The 15,788-nt window shown below is 39.5% G+C and overlaps 1 protein-coding gene across 2 annotated transcripts in view; it reads left to right on the top strand.

Moving 5' to 3' along the window:
- Window positions 1-15,788, top strand: part of FAM110B (family with sequence similarity 110 member B) — a 102,136-nt gene that overhangs the window by 75,478 nt on the left and 10,870 nt on the right. For both annotated transcript variants that reach the window (XM_065751918.1, XM_065751919.1), the window contains one exon: window positions 12,434-12,500. The gene's annotated coding sequence lies outside the window, so the exon portion shown is untranslated. The remainder of the gene's footprint in view (window positions 1-12,433; window positions 12,501-15,788) is intronic.

Here is a 15,788-nt window from a genome sequence, read left to right as displayed (position 1 = left end):
GCCTCTGCTGTCATTTGTCATACAGCAGCAAAATGTAAAGAGATATTGGTGAGAAGGTTCAACCTCTACTGTCACGCCACCAGCATCTGCCTCTGACGTTGTGGACCAACATAATAAAATAGGAGGCATTACTTTCTGTACAGCCCTTGTATTTAGGTTTGTGAAGCACAGAGCTGCTGGAAGGGGCAGTCCTGTTATGAGGTGTTCCTTTGGGCCAGCGTGGATAACCATGTCTGGGTGGTACAGGTGCTCACTGAGACTGCCAGCATGAGAAGGGGAAACTGGTGAAGGAGTAAAAGGCATTTCCTCGTGCTTTGGTCCCTGGTAAGGTGGGTAACTGCTGCCTCTTTTTCATGCTATGTTGTTGTTCACCTGTGTTGTGTAGTGTGAGCTTGAAACCACTGAGCAGCCAGGGGACTTGTTTTCCTAACTCAAGAGTGTGAAGAGGTACTGGAGAGAAATAGAAGTTCCCACAGGAAGCCAGACAAGTACCTGTGCTCAAGGCGGTCATACCTGAGCTCATTCTGGAGAAATATCTGGTGGTATGAGTGCTCTGTTGACCTCAGTTATGTGTTACAAATCCTCTTCAAAGCACTGTCATCCTTTGTCAGGCAGGGCAGTTCTTCAAGGGCCCAGTATGGAGAGTATGCTAAGAACCTTTTATGATGACAGCACCTGGTATGAGTAAATGCCATTGCATGTTAGAGGCATTGTATGTAGGTAGTTTTGTCTTAGGAAGCATGAAGTAACATCCCTTCAGGCAGCTGTGCAGCTCTGGTGTGATGACAGCTGTTGATGGGCATTAGCATGAAGAAGCATGTACTCACTTCAGTTCTGTATTTTCATTTAAGGTGCACTTTGGCTGATTTCTGTTCCTGGTGGTGGTTTCATTCTGGAGCACAAACATGGAGAAGTCTGAACAGTTGTTGGCTTCTTTTTAACACACATTGGTATCAGTGCTGTGTGATGAGCTGGCTGTGCAGCAAGTCCTATGATAAGTGCAAGTGTCAGGGCAGTAGGCATCCCTTGTCTCCCATTCTGAATGTGATGCACTGACTGGGGTATGCTGTTAAGGAGGGTGAGAAAACATTTGAGTGACTTTTTTTTCTTTTTTTCCCTTGAGAAACGAGGTTCCAATTCAAGTGGGAGGAGGGAAACCCTAAAACTCACCGTATCACTGTCACGATGCTCAGCCTGCAGGCACCATTTCTGCGGTTGTTGTGGAGGTCACCAAACAAAGGCAGGTGTAGGCACATACACTTTTAGTGACATAACTCTCTGAGGTGGCTTGTGTGCCTTCTACTGGGTCAGAAAACAGCAGTGGTTCTCTAAGCCTCATGTTTATTCAAGGAGTAGCTGTACAGCAAGGAGGATTGCTGTTGCATTGTGTAGAAAGTGAGTTCTTCCTTGGAGGTTTGATTATTTTTGCTTGTGTGTGGATTTAACTGAAGAACATGTGTTCACACAGTTGTGCTATTTAAATTAATGTGGAGTGACTCAGTGTGTATTCACTGCTGTCATCCTGCAATGACTACGACAGAACATTTTATTGTCTGAAGACAATGCATATAATGGTAGCGTTGAAACAACGGTATAATTTCACACAATTCTCAGTCCTCAGAACTGGGAAGTGACTAAGAAATGTGCCACTGTCAGGACTGAGAGCAAGAGCTGACCCTTTGCCTGCCTCAAACAGCTTTTAGTGTGGGGTGAACACATTTGCAAAGCCAGCACACACTGCACCAAGAACTGTGATAACATTGTCCTGTCCTGGGGGAGGCCTGTCTGAAGCTGCTCTTGTCTAGCACGTGAGCCCAACATCAGCATCGTGTGCCTGCTGCCCCATTCTGGGGGGAGCAAAGACTCTGCAAGTCTGTACCCTGCTTCTGGCCACCTCCTTATCATTGCTGTGGTGCTGTTTGGGCACACCAGGGGTGCAGGTTGCTGGAAGAGACCTCAGTTGTTAGTGGTTTGCAATTCATGTGTGGTGGATGCTGTACCATTCCTGTCCTGAGATTCAAAAGCAAAGCATTTTGCAAGGCTTTGTTTGTACAGTAAGATTTGGTGGATTGTCTACAGTGGTGACTAATAGAGGGTAGCTGTGCTGTCTTTACCACTGAAGTATAACTTACAAATGCAAATAAGTTGTCAGTACAAAATTAATAAACATTGCACAGATGTTATTAATTCTTAGCATCAGCTCTTGTTGTGCAAACATAAATAATAACTTCCTTATCAAAAGACTTGGAACCTGCAAACAAAGATGCAGTGATGTGAACCGCATACATTTATTCTTTCATAGGAAGTACTAAAGTAGAACAGTTTCACACTCCAAAAATATTTCTTTCCAGTTCCTTTCCTTTCCTCATATACTGCTGTAATAGCCACATTGGCTTATTCTAGTATTGGGAAGATAAAACTGAATGAGTGATTGTTAGTGCAGAGACACAGTGTAGAAACTTTACCAGTCTCAACTGTGTCTGTAATGGCATGGTGTACATACAGTGCAGCGAGTATCCCTAGCATAAAGCTATCTCAGGGTCATTAATGAGCATTGCAAAGTTTGTTTCATATCCATTAGTAATTAGCAGGGAAGATAACTGTGAGTCTAGACTCTAGGATTTTGCACTGGACATCTTCAGCTGCTGAGCAGGCTCTGTTTCTGTAATGACTGCCTCTTTCCTGCAGTGTTCAGTAGGAGCTGCCTGACAGAGTAACGAGACTGTGCTTTGATTTCAGCAGTTTCATTATTAAGCAGTGCTCATGTCTTATGACGGATGTTTTTAAAATGTAGTTTGCTTTTGATTGGGATGCTAAAGGAAAAGAGCTGACTTCAGGCGAATAAAATGGGGGAAGATAAATGCATGTTTTTCAGGCTTGAGATTCCAGACATCCATGCTGTGAAAAAATGGGCTTTACTTAATTAGCAGTTTTCTGTGTGGGTTTGCTTAGTTGCTTTTGTTGGTTCTCTGTCAGTTTCTAATAGTGCTGTTATTTATTTTCTACAAAATAGCAAAAAATAGTTTGGCGATTTCTGTTGCTCAAAGTCTGCTGGGTGTACTGCAGAGCTGCATTGTGGTAAATATTTGTGTGTTTCTAACTGCACTGTGGGCAGATGCACTGGGGGAGAGCTGAACAGTCAGAATAAAGGTTGTCTGCGTATCTACTGTGTTCTTCTGGCAGAGTCATTGCATGTTTCTGCCCAAACGTGATCTGCCATGAGCAGAGGAGTACATCACATCACTACTATTAGATTGACTAATTCAACAGATGTGACACATACTGTAGAACTTCTCATAGGATCCTCAGTCATTTCCCTACCTGGCACTTAATTCGTGGCAACAGAAAATCTCCTTTGATTTAGGCAGTTTCTAAATAGCAAAAAATTTTATGCCCACCACTTAGGTTTGTCCCAACATATCCTGCATATCTTTATCACCGGTATTTGGGGTAATTGTACCATATTGAACATTGCAGCATGCCAACAAGGCTTGTACAAAGTGGAACAACACATTTAGCCATTTATTTAGCCTCTACTGTAACACCAACTTCAGCAACTTTGTGTCCCTCTGTCCTCTCCTGAACTTGCTCCTGAATGCTGCCTATTAACTGACTGTCTCAGTGAGCGTTATGGATGCCATCTGTTGAAAAGCAGAGATTGTACATTTTTGTCTAGGTAGGCTTTGTTCTGTCTCCTTTTGTTTCCTTGATTTCCCCGAGTTGTCCTGTTTCATGCACAGTTGACAACTGACTCACTGAGAGATGCAAAAAGCAGAAGTGCAGAAGAGACACCCCATGCATACTGAGGAGCAGTATTTTTCCAAAAGAGAAAGAGGAGCAGTAGAATGAAATGATTGTGATGAATTTTAACATGTGCAGTGTAATATTTCTTAGCATGTTGCTCATGTTTGGGTCACTTGCTGTTGAGAATAGGATGAGACATAGTGTCACTGACTGTTATGACCAAAAGAGGTAATAAGGTGAGAGGAACTCCGTAGGTGGGAATGTGTTTCTGGAGGGTGCCTGCTGGCCAAGACAGGTCTCATAGGATGAGGTTGCTCAGGGTGGCATCAAGGGCAGTTCTAAGGATCTCCAAGGATAGAGGTCCCGTAGCCTCTCTGGTCTCTTGTTCCAGTGTTTGACCTCCCTTGGGATAAAGAGATTTTGTTTTCTTTCTTTGTATAAGGCCAAAATTTCCCACACCCCTTGGCTTCTGTCTTGTTAGGTACTTGCAGACTGCAATTAGGGCCCCCTGTAGTCCTTTCTTAACAGGGATAAATCACCGTGCTCTCTGCTTCCCCTCCAATGGTATGTGCTCCAGCCCACTAACTCTTCAGGTGTTGGTCGGGCACTGGGCAGCTAGCATCATTCCAAGCAGTGTCCAAAGGACAATTTCTTTTTCCTTTGTTGTGTGCAAGGTATATTCCAGAGAATAGTTCCCTTTTTCATCTGGTCCTAATCTCTTAATTTTTTTCTACCTTTTTCTGCAGCATCTCTGAAACAAAAGCAAAAAATTTAAAAAGAACTGAATGCTCTTGTCAGACAATTACATGTAATATGTAATATGCTGAGGCACCAAATGTTATATACAATAATAGAAAAAACAGCCATTATTTCTTAGCTCAGTTCTTTGTTTCCTTAATGGAGTCCATTCTTACGGCTATCCTTGTTCAGCAAGCTTTGATCCTGCTTTCTTTTCTTGAAGAGCTTAGCACGTGCTGGCTGATATGAAATTAAAAACACTGGATCTGCCAAAGCAAACATCCAAGAGAAAAAGACATGTGCGTGCTACTGCAGATCCAAGGTTTGGGTGTAAATCTTGTGCCCTTAATGACTGAAGTGGAATAAAGGGTCTTAAACAGTGTCTGCTGCTTCCAGATTTTGTTCAGATTAGATTGCCTCTGGTATTTCAAGAGCTTTTATGCAGATTTTGTATGCTCTTGCAGAAAATCCAAACACGGTTTAGCAGGGCACAGCGCAGTTGGAGACTGGCTTAGCGCCCAGAGTCTGCTTTTAACTTCTGCAAAGGTCCTTCTCTTTCTCAGCAGTTCTGAGTGTGGCATGGATGAGGGGATGACCAAAATTTTCAAATTGAGAGAGGAAAAAAGAAAAAAAGAAAAAGAATTTTAAGATAGAATCTTTTTTGAATCCTAGTGAAACTCACTTCTGAGTACTAAGCTGAAAGAAGTTACCAGTCAGAAAAGACCTGAAGAAACAGGATCAGGTTACTGTAAGCATCCAGCTCAGTGAACCAAGAGCTGGGATACCTGATTAATTCAGATTTGATTTTGTAAGTTATCCGTTGTCTTCTAGACAAAAATTCATATGCAGTTATTCTGTGCCTGTCATTCCGGAAGCATGATTGTTTTCAAAGTACATCATGTGAAGCTTGCAAGGTTTTTTTTGGTGTGCAGACTGTTGTTGACTAAAGTATGTATGAATTCTATAGGAAGAATTTTAGACTGGACAATACGTTTTCTTCTTTATAGGTATTCTTGAGAGTTTGTCTGGAATAATTCCCAGACTCATCAAGAAACTGTCTACCATGGGTTAAAATGAGCACTATATCAAGAGACTGACAGTTGAATGCACTGGATGCGTCACTCTCTGAAATACAATAATATACAGTATTGATTGATTGCTGAAGAGTTGTGGCTCATACCATGAGCATGATGCTCCTTATGGAGCTTTCCATTATGAATAAAACATTAGAAAGGTGCTGTTTGTGACCTAGTCAGGAGTTATGTATGTGATCTTTTCTCCCTTGTTGAGCAGAGTGAATAACTAAAGTAGAGCTGTGGATGTTTTTACATATGGCAAACCTTGTGTTAATATTTGGTTTGGTATCCTTTAATGAAAGGGGTGTGAGCTCTTAAGATTTTGGACTAAACTTAAAACAAGAAGACATCAGAAAGTTTAACAACACACAGGGAAATTCAACTAGGTAACTGCATAAAAAATCAAGAGGCGTGTTCTTGGTTTCCAGTTTCTTTTTTTTTTTTTTTTTCAGAGAGGAAGGAAGAATCCCCTTTTGGTACTACAGCACATATGCAGCTGAGTCCTATTTTAATCTCCACCTCTTCATCATGGTCTAGGGAGCTGCTTTGGCAGGGGGTTGGACTTGATGATCTCTAGAGGTCCCTTCCAACCCCTACGATTCTGTGATCATGAGGTGTTAGTAACACATGTGTGTGATCTGCTTTCAAGGATGATGATGGACCAGGGATTAGGAGGAATGTATTTCCTAACATCTTTCAAGATGTATTCTTTGTGTAGCAACAGTACACGAGGTCTCATTTCCTTAAAGGTAGCCTTTAAATTTGTATACTCTAATTTGAACTGCTGCGTTTGATTTTGAGACACCAAGCTCCTAATTCTCTGCGATCACACCTCAACTTGCAAATGTTAAAGTACCCCTTGAAAGAATATATGAACTCTGATATAAGGCTTAATTTCAGTGAAAAATACAGGTCCTACTCTTCTGTAACTGAGTTAACATTTAAAAAAAAAAAAATATATATATATATGCAAAAATGTGTCTGTTTCTAAAAACATTTTATATCTAATATATAAAGTAACTATTGGGAAAGGTAGTTCACTTCAGATGTGCTCCAAATGCTCTGTTCCAGCTATGTTTATTTTTTTCAAAAATTAATTTCCTTTTGTGGTGGATTAAGCAAAACAGAGTACAATTAGAGGTGCTAGAACACCTGCTCAGTGTTAACTCTCCAAATGAAAGTCTACGTAGTTGTTTATTGGTCATAGTTATTGCAAGTTGTTTATTAATCATAGTTATTTTTTAATGATACGTGGAGACAAATGGGGGATTCAATCATGGGAACACACCAAGCATACCTTTTGAGTGAGATAAGCATGTGACACTTCCAGATGTGAATATTTCACGTAAGCCATCATGTATTTTAAGTCTTCCTTTTGCCAGTAGTATCCAAGTCAGCCGAAATTACCCCACGATTTGCGCAGGCAAAAAGATCATTGACTTGAAGTTCATTCTCTTCACATTTTTCATTTAGCTTTTGGGGCTCTGTTTGTGTGCCTGTTTATTTTCCTCTGTTAAAGTATTCTTTTGCACAATTTCCAATTTTTGCTTTCAGTTGTGGCAAGTTATGTTGTAAGTTGTTATACGTCTCCTAACTTGTGCCAGCACTTTCCAACCACGTGCCATAGTAAAAGTGTGGTGAGCTGTGCTTTAGTGGAGCACGGGCTGCAGCTTTTGAGTATCTTCATTTACACCTTGGTCAACTTGGGCACACAGTGCCCAGTGCTTGCTCTGTTGCTCATTGGTATTTCTAGTTAAGATTTCTTGCTATCCAAGTCATTGAAATAAAGTCGCATTTATGGTTTTAACTTTTCTCGTGGTGGCAGTTTTTTGGCTTTACTGCTCAGGGTTGAGATGCTAAACCTGGAAGAAAGCAAAGAGCAGAATAGCTATGGCTGTTATATTTAGGTAAATGTATTTTAGGTTTGCATGAAGAGAGCAGACTATAAGCAGAAAGTTGATTTTACTTGGCCTGATGTTGCCTAAAAAAATACTTGAAATTCGTTTTATAGAAAGTTTGTAATGTCTTTTATTTTGCTTCATTTTTCTTCAATAAGGGGAAACAGTCTTCAAGAAAAAAAAAATATCAGAGTGTAGATGCTTGGTGAGTCAGAACCCGGCTTTTTTTTCCAGACATTATGATTTCAGCAAGTGTAAATAGGAAGAATTTGGTATGTGTCTTGAATCCTGTTAGCCTTGTATACTTAGTTCAGGTGTGGGGCTAACCATGCTCTTTGGTTAAGAGCTACTGAAGAAAATGTATCCTTGCCAGCGTCTTTGAGAACTGGTTGTGAGCTATGTCCCTCTGCTCATAATATCCAGGGCCAGATGTTTTTCATTCTTCAGTTGTATCTCCAATAAGGGATCCAGATGTTAGGCTCACTTCCTTACTCTTTTCAAAATCCATGCTGGGATCTTGCTTGCATGGCAGACAACTGACCATTCTTTCACAGCTTGAAATTTCAAGAATGCAGTATCCATCACAGTGATCGCTAATCTGGGACCCTCAGTGTTTTTGCATGTAGTGTAGAGTTTTTCCACACTTGAAGGTATGCTAAGTTTGTGGACAGTAGTAGATTGGAGGGAGCTATTGCATCCCTTGAGGATAGTAAGGCCTTCTTGAGAACTCTTGATAAATTGGATGACTGGGCAATCGCCAATCGCATGAAGTTCTAATGAGAACAAGTACTGGATTCTGCACCTGGGATGAACATGGCATAAATATAATTTAAAAAACCCCAGATTGTTGTTAATGTTTTTCATTTGACCTTGGTTTTACCAGTAGATGTGAGGGACTGTTAAAATTAGTCTAACAAGCAATTACAGGATGCCAGCTGCCTGGCCATTGTGGAGTGTTTTTATAGGCATTCCAAAAGGATTTTTCTGAGAGAAATATGAATGAGGCTGTGGAGTTCTATAGAAAACAAAGCAATAAATAAACACAAGCTCAGAGGAGAATGTGATAGTTCAAACCTGTATGAATTGTTGATTTGAAAAATACTTCAGAGATTAAATTTAGTGTGATTCTAGTCCAGGTTTTTGTCTGGTGCTTACTACACAGGCATATTTTCTACCCTTACAAATGATGTTAAATCTTCCAATTTTTTTTGTTTTGTTTTGTTTTCAGAAGTCTGACATCACTTTCTTCGTGTGTCATAATTTTTTTTTTTCATCATATCACTTTTTATTCTTTAAAAGAAGAGGTTTGGAAAGATGAGGATTATTGCTTTAGTGATTTGCCTTGAGGCCAGAGTTAAACTGCATTCCACACACCAATCTAGTAGGAGCTCGTGAAGCTCGTGATCAATCTGTTCTTTGCACAGATCTCAGCTACTATGTCTTTAGCACTAACAGCATATTTGTTACCGATTTTGAAGAGGAGTCATGTAGGACCATTGCCTCTTTCTAAAAGAATTTCTTACACCAGTCTTTTCTGCAGAGGTGATATGAATCTGCTATCATTGATCATGTTAAATTTCTTAATGGGAAAAAAAAATCAAAACGAGCAATGTGTGGAGTGGTAAATTTGTAAAACTGGCAGTGCATGCCATCCTAGTGTTGCTGAGGCAGGTGCCCTGGTGCAGCCTGTGTACAAGGAGCAGATTTCCATGCCACCAAAAAAAAAAGCATTGAACTCTCAATGTTTGTATATGCCAGCAAATATTTTAACACTGTATTGTGTGTCCAGTGTAAAAACTGCATGGCATCTTGCCTAGCTGTATCTTTATCTGAATCATACATCTGTAAGGGAATGAAATCCTGCACCTCCAGGTCCAAGAATACATTCAAGTAAGAATTAAAAGGAACAAAAGGATCAGTGATGTTAGTTGTCAGCAGTAATAAACTCTATGCTTTCTTAGTGGCCAGCCATTTGGTAATGCTTTAGTCACAAATACGTGAGCTCTTCAGAGCTAGGGCCGGCTGCATATTGTACTGCTGATTGTCCAGCAGGTGTGGAACATTTTCTTGGCCTTCCTTCCACCTCATAGGAAAGGCAGGCATTGGTTATTCAGTGGTCACTGGGGCTGGGCTACACAGCTGGGCAGGGGAAAGAAGCTTGAGAGAAGATTGTCACAGCACGTACAGGATGGGATGAGGTTTTCTAAAGACATCAGAATTATACTGCACTGTGTTGGATTGAGAGAGATGAAGGCTATCTGTTGCTGAGGCAGTTTATCCACTTAAAGCAGCACATTCGAGGTATAGTTCTGCCTTGGGCTGTTCATTCTTACACCTACAAAAACCACTGTGCTTTCCTGCCTGCAGATCCGCACTCCTGCCAGGTATGGGAGCAGACAGGTAGATGCCTCCAGGCTGCTCCAGATGTTTGTGCGTTACAGAGCCTCATGGTTGCTCTCATTTGTGGATGGCGTGTGTAGACTAAGGAATATTTTGCTGTCCTGGTGTTTGAAGAACTTGCATAACATTTAGGCTTATATGTGGATATGTAGGTTTTCTGACTGGGCATGGCACAAATAGCCTTTGTGGCAATGCGGTGCAATTGTTTGTATGGTTTAATATTGATAATGTACATAATGTGTATAAGGTACTAGATAGATGCTTTGTGTAAGCCACTTGAATTTTGTGCCTTTTGTTTGTTTTGTATACTGCTCTGACTTAATATTTTTCTACCTATTAACATCTGTCTGTTTTCATACCTATTAACAGCTGTCTTTTGTTGTTGTTTTGACTTCTAAACTGAGTTGGTTGTGTTTTGTTCCATGTCATGAATGTTGATACCAGTAGTGTGCCCAAAAGCTCCATAGAATGGGTATCTGCTTGGTTTTGTTTGCACATCTTACTCCTTCTTTGTTATCCTGGGTCTAGATTCAAGTTCACTGAAGCTTGTGTGGCGTGTCCCTTCCAAGTAATTTCACAGTTTAATGTGTGTCTCAAGAAAACCCTTGAGACGTGGAGGAGGATGTTTATTGTGGAAGCAGGGAATTGTGACAATCCTCTGTACAAGAGCTTCTCCAGTATTAATACTGACACTTTTTATTATCGTGACCTCTTTCTAGCACTTAGGAAATGCAATAAGCCACATTTCTGAAATTGTATGTACTATATAAGCTACTATTCACTAAATATATCCCACTGCATAGCTCATGCTGTCAGTCCCATCATAAAAGTGTTGATCCTTGTTGCTGTTTGAAATAACAATCTCAAATACGCGTTATATTTTCTGAGGAAATGACAGAACATGCTCTAGTCTTGCCAATATTTTGAAGGGCTTTATTTTTGTTGGTAGCTGTTATCTCTTAAATAGTTTTCAAGTCAGTTTGTATTGCTAGTATTAGGGTAAGCCATTGTATTTGTGATTCTGTGGTTTGTGAATGTTTATCTCCATATATTTGTGTCAATAACTTAAAAAATAAAAAGTGTATGTATGTTGATATGAAAAGCAGGGAACTTTGCTGCTTGCCCTTAGAGCTTTCTGTGCAAACCCATGTAAACTCAAACCAGCATCTTTCTGCTGGGGAGAAAGGCTGTGTTCTGCTGCAGAGCTGTTTCCCTGTCTAAATTAATACACAGATTTATTTCTCCCTAAATGGTTGTTTATAAAAATAATCACAGAAAATCTAATCTCACAAAAGTTATAGCCTCAAAATGTTTCATTACATCATTTTACATCTGCTCAGTATATTGTGAAGATATTTACAAATGTTTGGCACGTGATGCAAAATACAAAGGTTTGAATTTTTTTCTGTATGCGTTTAGTAACTGATATTACTACATAGTATTCTGAATTTATGTTGGACAGGAAAAGAAGGCACTCACTGTGAATTAAAATGTGCATGGACTAGCTGGACCAAGAGGAGTGTTTTGTAAAAAAAAAAAAAAAACAAAAAAACACTATTACCATGGCATAGAAGTGTCCAAAATCCTCACAAAATACCAAAAAGGCTAATATTTTATAATTAAAAAATAAAATAGTCTTCTCTTTCGTAAACAGAAATTTGTACTTTTCCATGATTTAGTGTCACCGGTTGAAAGTTGCAGTTCTTCCATGAATAAATCACTTCATGTAGGTGTTGGAAAGAAATGACCAATTTCTAATAGCTATTTAAAAACGTAGTGGTTTAGTGGTTTTTAATTGGAGTTGGTGAGTTGGAAAATGTCCTGTCAGCTATCTCCGCTTCCCAGCAGGGAGATGTGCGGGTGTTCTTAAGCATACAAAGTTTTACTCGTTGAGCTTAACTGTGGATATAGGAAGTCACCTAAAAGTAAGTCATTACTGTGGATTTCATATTTCCAAAATTTCATGTTTTTAAGTAGTGTTAGCATTTACATATTGATATTTTTCCTCAAACAAATATCCCCAGAGTAGCTGACACCAATTCTGCATCCTGCTAAAGGTGTTGCACACAAATGCTGTTACTGGTTTTCTGCTCTTTATAATATTATATTCTCTTTTCGTCATCTGGAAATGAGAAAAAGCAAGCCAAAAGTCTTTGTTTATCTATAATAGAAACCTAAAATACAAATTTTATGTTTGCCTTAATCTGTGTATTACAGATTTCATTTTGAAATTTGGACCTCTTTGTGTTTCATCTGCAGTGTGGCTGAATCTGTCTTGTACCTCAGAACACTATGGCAAATGAGAGCTTATGATCTGAGACATCCCAAATGTCTTTTTAATTAGTTTTTATTACACAGCTCATAGCTTTTCCAGTGTGCAGACGTGTTGATTTCATCGTGTATTTGGTCTTTCATGATTGCTCTGTTGATGCGTAGCTGTCTTCCCTTCTAGTGCTGTGAACCAGGCTTGATGCTTGGTTTACATATCCTCCAACTGATATATATAATGCTGCCATATTTCTGCCCTTTCCCTTTTTTTAATTGCTTTTATCTTTTTTTTTTTTTCCTTTCTTTCAGCCTCCACTGGAGTATTACCGTCCACCATTCAGAGCCTGGACAGGAGCTCAGCATTGTGCTTTTTCAGGTAACCTTCTGATTTAAATATACTTTCTCATCCAGGGATTAATAAAAGGAGGGCATCTTCTGAGGGTCTTTTCCTTATTCTCTTCTGCTGTCCTCATGGTTTGTTCTCGTAGTAAATCTCTTTGTTGTTCTTTATTAGTTGATTGAGTTGGGGAGATTCATTTGTACTGTTTAAGAAAGATTGAGGATTGTTTTTGCTGTCCTCAGTCACACTGCAATGGACATGTCAACGTGGCAAAGTAATTTGAGTAGTTCCAAATGTTTTTTCTTTCTTTATTCCCAACCTACACCTTGGTTGCAATCTTCCATTTCAGTACAATCTGATGTTTTCTGACGTTCGGCACACGTGTGCAATTCTAACCCTAGTGCTCAAGAGCCTTTCTGCTATTAATCTGGTTACTACTACTGATGTGCTCAGAAGTGAGGAAATCCAGTATCAGGAAAAATGGAAAACATCTCCTATACTGAGTAGCTTTGTTCTCAGTTAGTACAAAGAAATCATTTGAAACCCAGGGAGTCAGGAGTTGTATGAGCATGGCAGTTAGTAGCAGTGATCATAAAATTCTGTAGAAGTTATAAGAGCATTTCCAGCATTAATTTGAGGCAAGAAAAAAATCGGTAATCAATATCTGATGCATCATTTGTCAAATCAGCAACACACTTCACTAATATGTGGTTTTAATTCCACTGTGTAGAAGGCATTTTGCATTCATCTGTTTCTTATCACCAGATTCAGCACCAGAGTGTAAATATTCATCACGTGGTGTCTTAAATTAACAGTTTTCACTGCTGTTTTTCTTTGAAACAAAATGTTAAGTCTAAGGGTACACGTGGCAAATTTAGCGGTAAAATGTTGAAATAATCTCTAAACCAATTTATGTCAGTTGAGGAGGGTCAGAATGTAAAATTCCAGATAAGTTATGGTCCTAAATTGAAAGACATCAAAGCTGTGCTGCAAGGGTTCACACTTAGGAACGTTTAGAGCTTTGTAATTGTTCCAATTCAGTTTTTGTAGTGAGAAGTTAATCTGTGCTAATACCACAGTCACATTTCATGTTTTTGCCTTGCTAGGGACATTTCATACGAGATTTCTTTCCATTTTTTTAGAGAATGAACTTGAAGTTTGGTGTTCATACAGATGCTCCAGGAGGTCTGCAGTTGTTCACTGTGTGTTCTACAAGTATGAAAGGGAGAGGTTTAGCAGTGATTCTAGCTTCAGAACTCTCCCAGGGCAAGCCTGTTGCAAGCATCTGTGCTGCTGCACATTAAGGGCAACTGAAGTAATGCCAAAAGGAAGAAGTGGCTTTGGATAGTCTACAGCAAACCTCTGCATTTTGTTGATTGACTTGAAGGTGTTCTTTATTGACTGGGTTTCCTCCGCTGTTCGTATTCTGCTTGAAAATACGAGACGCTCAAAAGCTGATTTCCTTCTGCAGTCTCCTCCTGCTGGGGAGGCATGTGGGGTGTAAGAGTTGTGATAGAGATGATGAGGAAGAGCACTTGAAGTGTCTTCCTTTTTTCTTTAATCCCTCGCTATTTTGTAATCTTTTTCTGCTTCCCAGCCTGCTGTTTGCTGCCACCTATTCCCATCACTTCTTCTCTACTCTTTTCCTAGTAACTGCCTTTCTCCTTTAACCTTCAGTGTCTTATAGTTTCCCACTTCTTGTGCCTGTTCCCATACGCCCAGTTACTGGGGGTTGCTTGTTTGCTGGTTTAGTTTTTATTGGAGCTGTGATTCCTCAGCCCTCTACTTGATTAAGTACACTAGTGCACTGGTCATGATTCATGATTTTGTTTTCTGTAAGACAGTGAGATTGTTATGGTGTTGCAAAAGATGTGGCCAGGAAGAATTTCTATCACCGTTGTAACTTCATTAGGGTCCTCAGATATGCAGAAAACCATTTAGTAAGAAGAGCCTGGGCAATTCCAACTTTGTAAGTGCAGCTTTTTAAAGACACTTGTAGTGAAGTGTCATTACGTTAAATGTCACTTATAGGAAATAGACTCAATGTATACTAACAGCTAACATTTCAGCAACTATAGTAAATGCATCCAGTGTAGTTTAAGTGATTACACACACAAATGTCAGTTATACCATAAATGTCCAACATAGAACTTGGGTTATACAGCTGTATTGTATTGATTGCAACAAGGTTGGTATTTCTGACGTACTTAAAGAGATCTTAAATATACAGATGCGGTGGTGTGCATTCCTCTAACTTTCTTTCTTGACTTCAAGCAGCATGTATCTTTAGAACTGAGCTGGAGGAAGGAGGAATATTCTGCAGTATGGGAAAATGTTCTCTTATCTAGAGAAAAACATAGCTCTACCAGTCTAAAGTAAAAGATATGATTCTCTGACTTACTCTGAAAGTTTATTTTAGAAAAAAATAAATGCACAATATTTCATGTTTGGGTGTTTATAAATGGTTAGCCCGGGACAATTATGGTGTGGAAATTATTTTTAAGTGGCTGTGCTGACCTTACTGCAGCGATATGTCATGTTACAGAAGAGGATATGTAATGCAAAGACTTGACAAACAGCACCCCACAGCTAATCAGAAAGAGTGACTGAAAGTCCTCTGTTGTCAGAATGAGGCCGCTCTGCTGTATTCCACAAGGTGAACATTGCCATTTTTCTAATATTATTGCTTTCAGCAGTAACTAGTTTGTAATCATGCCTACCTTACTACCTGGTAGTGTATTTGCTGTATCAGTAGAATATGCTCATTTGCTGTGTTTTAATAATAATTTTAGAGTGAAACAGGTTTTTTTGCACGTAGTTTATTCAGAAACAAATTTCTGTATAGTAAGATACCAGCAAGCTGTTAAACTTGAGAAGACTAAAATGAGTATAATCAATCTAACTTTGATTCCCTATTTGCAAAAATGGGTTTTACAAGAACTGCTCCGTGTAGTAGTGCACTGTTTCTTTGAAATGTATTTTCATAAAGTGTAAGAAACTTCAGAAAGACGCTAGTTCTGAAACTTGGAGAATGAGTGTTTTGAAAGCTTTTCTTATCAATTAAATCTCCGATAACTAAAGGAAGGGAATTTTTAAATCTGAAATTGGAGGGTTGCTAAGATGATCAGAGGACTGGAGCACCTTTCCTATGTGAGGATAGGTTGAGGGAACTGGGCTTGTTTAGCTTGAGGCTCCAGGGAGACCTCATTGTGGCCTTCCAGTACTTGGAGGGAGCGTGTGAACAGGAGGGGGAATGACTGTTTACAAGTTGTTAGTGGTAGGACAAGGAGGATTAGTTTTAAGCTAAGACAGGGGAGATTTAGG

Source organism: Cyrtonyx montezumae, unplaced genomic scaffold (genome assembly GCF_038088225.1).
Source record: "Cyrtonyx montezumae isolate F1298 unplaced genomic scaffold, pur_monq_1.0 scaffold_8, whole genome shotgun sequence".
Lineage (NCBI taxonomy): Eukaryota > Metazoa > Chordata > Aves > Galliformes > Odontophoridae > Cyrtonyx > Cyrtonyx montezumae.
This window is presented reverse-complemented; position numbering and strand designations above follow the sequence as displayed.